The sequence below is a fragment of the Nicotiana sylvestris genome, chromosome 5 (assembly GCF_000393655.2).
Source record: "Nicotiana sylvestris chromosome 5, ASM39365v2, whole genome shotgun sequence".
In the NCBI taxonomy this organism is placed as follows: Eukaryota; Viridiplantae; Streptophyta; class Magnoliopsida; order Solanales; family Solanaceae; genus Nicotiana; species Nicotiana sylvestris.
In genome coordinates, this window is record NC_091061.1 from 93,931,038 (window position 1) to 93,939,192 (window position 8,155).

An 8,155-nucleotide genomic window follows, 5' to 3' on the forward strand; every position below is an offset into this window, starting at 1 on the left:
AATACGAATGGATTCGGTGTCTGCATGTGGAAGGATAATATCGATGTTCGGCTTATAAATTTGCTATGGTCCTTGCCGAAGGAGGAGTGGCTTCACGAATGGTTGATCTGAGAAATAGTTATGACTTTCTATGTGTCTCATTTATCATTGGCAGTATACAAAAGTGTTGGAAGGAGGCTTTATGTGATAAGAGGCTTATTATCGATATTCAGTTGTTTTGAGCAACTGGTGTGATTAGAAGTTATCGCTACGAGTGTTTGAGTTATGTGGTATATCATGTAATTGCATCTGAGGTTGCAGATATGGTTTGATACAGTTTGTTCAGACTTATTCATAGTATAGATGTGATATTCTAATCTTGTAAATGATTTCAGAAGTGGAAAGATGGTTCTAAGGATTATGGGCTAGGTTGGATTGTGAAATTACAGTTACGTTGTGTTATCGGACGTATATGATATAGGGTGACGTGGGATCACCCCCGAGTATGTGCATGGTAAGGTTACACAGTGATTTGATGATTTTTGGAACAACTCTGGGCATGTTCGAGGACGAACGTATGTTTAAGTGGGGGAGGATGTAACAACCTGACCGGTCGTTTTGAACTTCTACACTTCACTCTCTAGTTCTCGGCATGACTAGCCCCGTGTGATGTATTATGATTTATGTAAATCGTCGATATTGGTTTTTCAGGGTAATCAGAATGAATTTGGAAGAACAATTCTAAGTTTAAAGCTTAAAATTTGAAAGGTTTGACCAAGTTTTGACTTGTTAGTATATGATCTCGGATTGGAATTTTTATGATTTGGTTAGATCCATTAGGTGATTTGGGACTTAAGAGCATGATCAGAATGTATTTTAGGGGTCCGTGGAAGGTTTAGGCTTGAATTGGCGAAATTGAAAATTTGGCATTTTTCGGTTAGTAGTGGAATTTTTGATATCGGGGTCGGAATGGAATTCCGTAAGTTGGAGTAGGTCCATTGTATTGTTTTTGATGTGTGTGCAAAATTTCAGGTCATTCAGATGAGGTTTGTTAGACTTTTTGATCGAATGCGGAATTCAAAAGTATTGGAATCTTTAGGCTTGAACCCGAGGGTGTTTTGATGATTCGATATTGTTTTGAGTGTTCCGAAGATTGGCATAAGTTCAAATGGTGATATGTGACTTGTTTGTATTTTTGGTTGAGGTCCCGGGGGCCTCGGGATGATTTCAGAAAGGTTGAACTTGAGAAATTTCAGATGATGTTGTTGCTTCTGTCATATCTGCACTTACGGATTTGGGGACCGCAGGTGCGAGCTCTGCAAGAGCGGAACAGAGGCGCAAGTGCGTGGAGGACCGCAGGTGCAGCTTGGTAACCGCATCTGCGATTCCGCAGGACCGGTGAGGCGACCGCAGATGCGATGCCTGGTGAGATAAGTGAAATCCGCATAAGCGGATGTTGTTCTGCAGAAGAGGAAGCGCATGTGCGCTTATGGGATCGCAGGTGCGAAAGTGCTGGGCAGAATGTATAAAAAGGGCCCTTCGCGATTTTCAGTCATTTGTTTATCATTTTTGTGCGACTTTGGATCTACAAGCTGTGATTTCAAGAGGGAATCAAGTGTTGATAGAGAGGTAAGCTACTTGGGCTTTGTATCTTGTGTTTATGGTGATTATTTTATTGTTTAATCATGAAAATTAGTGAGAAAAATTAGGGAAAGAGTTGGGAAATTAAGACTTGAAATTGGAGAGTTAAATTGGGGATTTGAGGGGCCATTTGAGGTCCGATTTTGATGATCTCGGTATGTATAAACTCGTGGAAGGATGTGGAATCTATTGATATGATTTTTATCGAATTTTGAGACGTGGTCCCGGGGATCGGGTTTGACCAATTTCGGGATTTTTGATGTAATTTGATTATTTTAGCGTGGGATTTGTCTCCTTAGCGTATATTGATGTTATGATTCTGATGTTGAATAGATTCGAGGCGAGTTGTGGCCGAGTCGAGCAGCAAGGGCATTGCGGAGTTGATTTTCATCCGATTTGAGGTAAGTAATGATTGTAAATGTTGTTCTGAGGATATGAAACCCCGGATTTCACATTGTTGTGCTACTTTGAGGTGACGAACATGCTAGATGACGAGCGTGGAGTCGTGCACCATTGGGGATTGTGACTTGGTCCGTCTCGTACGACTGTTAAGTCGCATATTTGATTGAAAACTGTTTGATATCATTGTGGTTTGAAAGTATTGCTATGTTTTGAGTGGAATGCCATATTTAGGCCTCGTGCCAACTGTTTTGGACCCTTATGGGGCTTTTACTACTTTTTCCTCACTGTTTTGACTTAATAATTGTACTCAGATATGCTGTGTTTTACTAATTTCATAATTCAGCCTTATTTACTCAATTTGGATATTATAAATGATATTCTTAAGTTGACACCCTGTTTTGACTGATAGTCCGAGTGGCTTCTGAGGTTGATGGCTGAGAGAGACCGAGGGTCTGAGTATGAGGTTAATGACTAAGAGAGGCCGAGGGCCTGGTTGTGAGGATTATATATTTATGGATCGGTTGCACGTCACAGTGATATGTTGGATTAGGCTGCACGTCGCAGCGATATAGCGCTTGGGCTGTAGGAGCCCCTCTGGAGTCTGCACACCCCCAGTGAGCACAGTCGACTATATATATGGATCGGGCTGCACGCCGCAGCGGTTATGATATGGTACCTATTGAGCGTGAGTGCTGAGTATGAGCTCTGATTGCTGAGAGTTGAGTCATGAGTGAGTGAGTGGCTTGCCCGAGAGCTATATACACATATACGAGTGATGCTTTACCTGAGGGGACTGTTTATGAACTTACTGTTTTCACTCCTCCTTAAAGTGAGTCACTATTGAATATGTTGATTAAATTACTGCTTTCACTTGTCTTTAGACCGAGCCATATTGAAAATGTTAAAAAAATATTTTAAACAACTTTAATTTAAACTGAAGTTTTTACGAGGTGTTCGGAATTTAGTTACTAATTTGGCTTTGTTACTTCCACTGAGATTTTTAAGTTATTAGATGGTTATGAATTTCTGTTTGCCCGATGGGCTGTATACGAACTATGTTTTGGCCGAGGGGCCGGTTATGATTTTCATCACTTTCCCTATAAATTACATTGAACTTCTACCAAAACTGTTAGAAAGACATTTTTTCAAAGGATTTTCCCTAAATGGGAGTTGAACAAGATGATTTGATTTGTATCCTATTTTGGAAACATGATGTACCCACTATGGTGCTATGACGTGGTTTACTTGATTTCTTACTGCTTAGTCTTTATTTACTTTGGTTACTTACTGAGTTGGCGTACACATTACTCCCTTCACCTTGTATGCAGATTCAGGTATTTCTGAGCTCGGTGGCAGGTTCATCGGAGTTAGCAAGGTAGCTGCCTGGTGATCGCAGCCCTGCTTTTCTCCCTCCTTATTCTTCCTTATGTATTCTTGTGCTTTTCCTGGCCATATTGGTGTTGATGTTGTTAGACAGTTGTAGTAGATTCTCATGACTAGTGACACCCCGAGGTCGAGCTTGTGTATTTATTCCGCGCTTTTCATTTAGACTTACATCATGAGATTATCGATTAATAAATGGTATAAAAATGACTTTTATTGAATAATGGTTGATTCGGGAGTTGTGTCAGCTGGCCTAGTTTTGCGATAGGCGCCATCATGACCAGGTCGATTTTTGGGTCGTGACACTTATGTCTCTCGGTATTTGAATTGTTAATAGCTGAAGTATGAGCATCAGAAACCGGGTGGATTGATCAGAGATTGGAGATACCAGAGTGGAAGTGGAAGCGCATCACTATAGACTTTGTGGATTGCTTAACACGTACCTTGAAAAAATATGATGCAATCTAGGTTATTGTGAACCCGTTGACTAAGTCCGCATACTTTATTTCGGTGATGACTTCCTATTCTTCAGAGAAGTTGGCTCGAATTTACATCCGGGAGATTATCCGCATGCACAGCGTGCCAATTTTCATTATTTTTGACAGGGTCACGTAATTCACATCACATTTTTAGAAGGCCATGTAGTGTGAGTTAGGCACGCGGGTCTAGCTGAGTACCATGTTTTATCCTCAGATGGACGGACAATCCGAGCGCACTATTCGTATCTTGAAGGACATGATATGTGATTATGTTATTGATAGAGGTTCATGGGACCAGTTCTTACCTCTATCAGAGTTCGCGTACAATAGTAGCTATCAGTCGATCTTCCAGATGGCTCCATAAGATGCCTTATATGGAAGGCGGTTCATTCGTCGATTGGTTAGTTTGACCTCGGAGAGGCTAGATTGTTGGGCACTGATTTGGTCTGTGATGTTATGGAGAAGGTCAAGGTGACTCTGGAGCAATTTCATACAGCTCAGTCTAGGCAGAAGAGTTAACCGGACCGAAAAGTTCAATATATAGCTTATATGGTGGATGAGAAGGTTCTCCTTCGAGGGTCACCTATGAAGGGTGTGATGCAATTTGGGAAGAAGGTCAAGTTGAGCCCAAGGTATTGGCCCGTTTGAGATCTTAGAGTGAGTTGGGGAGTTGGTTTACAGGCTTTCATTACCTTTTATCCTAGTAGAGGTACATCCGGTATTTCACGTCTCCATGTTTCGGAAGTACTATGAGGACTGATCACATATTTTGGACTTCAGCATAGTGCACCTTGATGAGAAATTGGCCTATAAGGAAGAGTCGGTGGCTATTCTAGACCGGCAAGTTCGTAAGTTGAGATGGAAGAGATTTCCTTCCATGAAAGTGCAATGGATAGGTCAGCCGATTGAGGAGGTTATCTGGGAGTCCGAGTCTGATATGCGCAGTAGATACTCCAATTTTTTACTAGTTCATGTACTTTTCTATGTCCGTTCGAGGACGAACGTTTCTTTTAAAGGTGGAGAATGTGACGACCCAATAGGTCATTTGAGTACTAGTCTTTATTTCTGAGTTCCGAAACCTCCCATACCTTCATTCTATATTTATTTATTTGTGTGCATGGTCCGTGTTATTTTCCTAAAAGTTTTTACGTAAATTTTGGAAGAAAGTGTGATTCCTAGCCTAAAATGAGACTTGCATTGACGTAGGTCAACATTCTTGGTAAACAACCTCAGATCGGTATTTTGATGATTTTGGTAGGTTCGTATGATATTTTTGGACTTTTACACACATTTTGCTAGAGTCCAGGGTGACCCGAGCGCATTTCGGTGCATTATGTGAAAAATTATTAAAATGGGTTTTAAAGCTGAATCGCTTTTGCGATTGGGAATTATAATTAGAAGGATTCGAAAATGTAAAACTTTGATTGCATTTGCGATGGAATGGGGACTCACAAATGCGATATTTTCGTCGTATTTGTGACTTATGCAGGCTGGGGGCACTATTCGCATTTGCGAGCAGTGTTTCACATTTGCGACCAGTGTTTCGCATTAGCGATGGTCACAATTGAAAACATGAGTCGCAATTGTGATACCTGCAGCTGGGTAAAAGAGGGGAAAGTCGAGACTTAGCTCATTTTATACCATTTTTTAATCCTTAACACTCTATAGGTGATTTTCTTGAGAGATTTTCTTCCCAAATCATTGGTGAATAAAGTTAACTAGTTTTTAATCAATTCCCATTACTTTTAATGAACTTTTAACATCAAATCTAGAAATTTCATGGTAGAAATTAGGAGTTTTGTGTAGAATTTAGGAATTTTATAAAATTGAGATTTAGACCTCAAATTGAGGTCGAATTTCGAAACAAATCACATATGTGAACTCGAGGGTGAATGGATAATCAGGATTTGGTCCGAATCTCAGATTTTGACTGAGCGGGCCCGGGGTTGACTTTTATTTTGACTTTTTTAATTTAGCTAAAGATTGAACCTTTTTTATTTGTGGGTAGTTTCTAAAGCTTATTTTGAATTGTTTGACCGATATTTGGCTAGATTCGGTTGGTTTGAAGACTTGTTCTACAAGAAAGGTAGTGGTTAAGTATTGATATGGTTGCAAAATGAGGTAAATGTTGTCTCTAACTTTGACTTGAGAGATATAGGACTTGTTTGGTCTATTTTCTATGTGAATTATATGTGGTGGATAGCGTATATGTGTGATGACGAGTGTATATGCATTGTCATGGGCTAAAACATGCGAGTTGGGATATTTACCTTTACGTTGTTATTTATGTCACGACCCAAATCGATGGGCCGCGACAGGCACCCGGTACCTTATTCAACCGAATACCAGTATAACGTATCTTTTCATGTCATATTATCATAGATAATTGAGCCGGAAGGCTACCATGAGATAAGTAGGATACAACATGTGATACCAACTTATACATAAGACATAAGGGCCTATAAGACCAAAATACCCACTCATATACTAAACATTGGCCGACATGGCCATACAATCTTTTACGTACATGACATCTGTCTACAAGCCTCTAAGAATACATAATTTTCATTAAGGTCGGGACAGCGTTCCGCCATACCAAACAATATACGTCTAAATCATACTAACCAAACAAGCAACTCCGGAGCAAATGGAGTGCACCAACATCTTCCGCTGAGCTGATAGCCTACTTGGAGAGCTCTCGACCTGTCTATCAGGACCTGCGGGCATGAAACACAGCGTCCCCAGGCAAAAGGGATGTCAGTACGAATAATGTACTGAGTATGTAAGGCATATAAATAAGTACATAACAAACATGGAAGAAATATAGAGTAAATGACTCAACCTATAAGTCTGGATAACTCTGTAAATCATGAAATAATTATAGTGTCATGCATATGCGTATGAATGTCATGTCGTGCATAGTTACATGTTTCATAACATCATCAGGTCTATGAGGGCATCCCATCATATCATCTCAGCCACTGTGGGCAAAATCATCAACGTATACCAGCTGATCAGGTGATGGTGCATATATAATGCTGTAACCTTTTCCTATATCCCATATAAATATAATATACATATATACGCTTATATAACGCCATCTAGTCATGGGTCAATGTACATGTATAAATGCATGAAATGCATAAGAAATATGTAAATAAGATTTTCTCAGAATGCCATAAAAATCAATATGCCTTTCGGATGAACTTTATCAAATACGTATTTTTTTATGAGACCAATGAATAGAAGATATAATAATAATTCACATGGGGAATCAAGAATATAGACACCCCTAGTATTTTAATGAATAATGTCATTTATGAAAGTTGCGTATTTTGCTCGTTTCATTTGTACCGTATGGATCATGCAAAAAGAAAGAAGGGATAGCCTTAACATACCTGAGCCGATTCTCTTGACAATCCTTCCAAATCACATCTTTTATGACAAATCACGTACCGGAGGATCGAAGTAGGTGAAAATCCGTATGGTATTCTTGAGAATGATTGCACCGTACTCCCTTAGAATCGCAATCCTATTGCTATTACGCAGTATAATTTCATATGATGTTTTTGATGAGAAAAATCACGTCAAAGTGTCTCACTTTGTAGGGGAGTCTGATGAAGAAAGATATATGAAACAAAAGTCACTTTGTAAAATCATGTTTGAGACTCCAACGTAAGTGTCATACAAAAGCTTTCTTATCAAATATTATTTCCCATCCTACAATAACTTAAGGTTTTAGATGCCTTATATGTGGATGTGGCAGCCACTATATCCCTAATTTTGCCACCTTATCTAATGACTTAATGAGTCATGAATGATAAGGTGGTTTGCTGCCACATGGGGAAAATTTAGCCTTATCACAATTTTTACCCACTTAGTTCCTTAATTAATTTGTTAATCCCCATTAACCAATAATTATTCAATTATCCATATTATTAGGAATTATCTCAAATTACTTAAAATATCACTCACTTTTAACACACTTTATACACCTCATAATTACGGTCATGTGGTACCTTGTATGGCACTGGGCCATAAATACCGGGTATTATAGCTTGGACCGCATTTTATTCCAACATGACAATCTTCGACGAAATTTATTTTCTTCGATTTACTTACCCTCTCACCTTCACGAATTTACTCATCACTTATTTGAAATAGCATAATACTTATAATCCCAAGAAAATTTCATCTCCGAGTCTACGTCAATTAACTGAAGACGAAACTTTAACATACGAAAATGCGGGATTTAACATCATTCCCCCCTT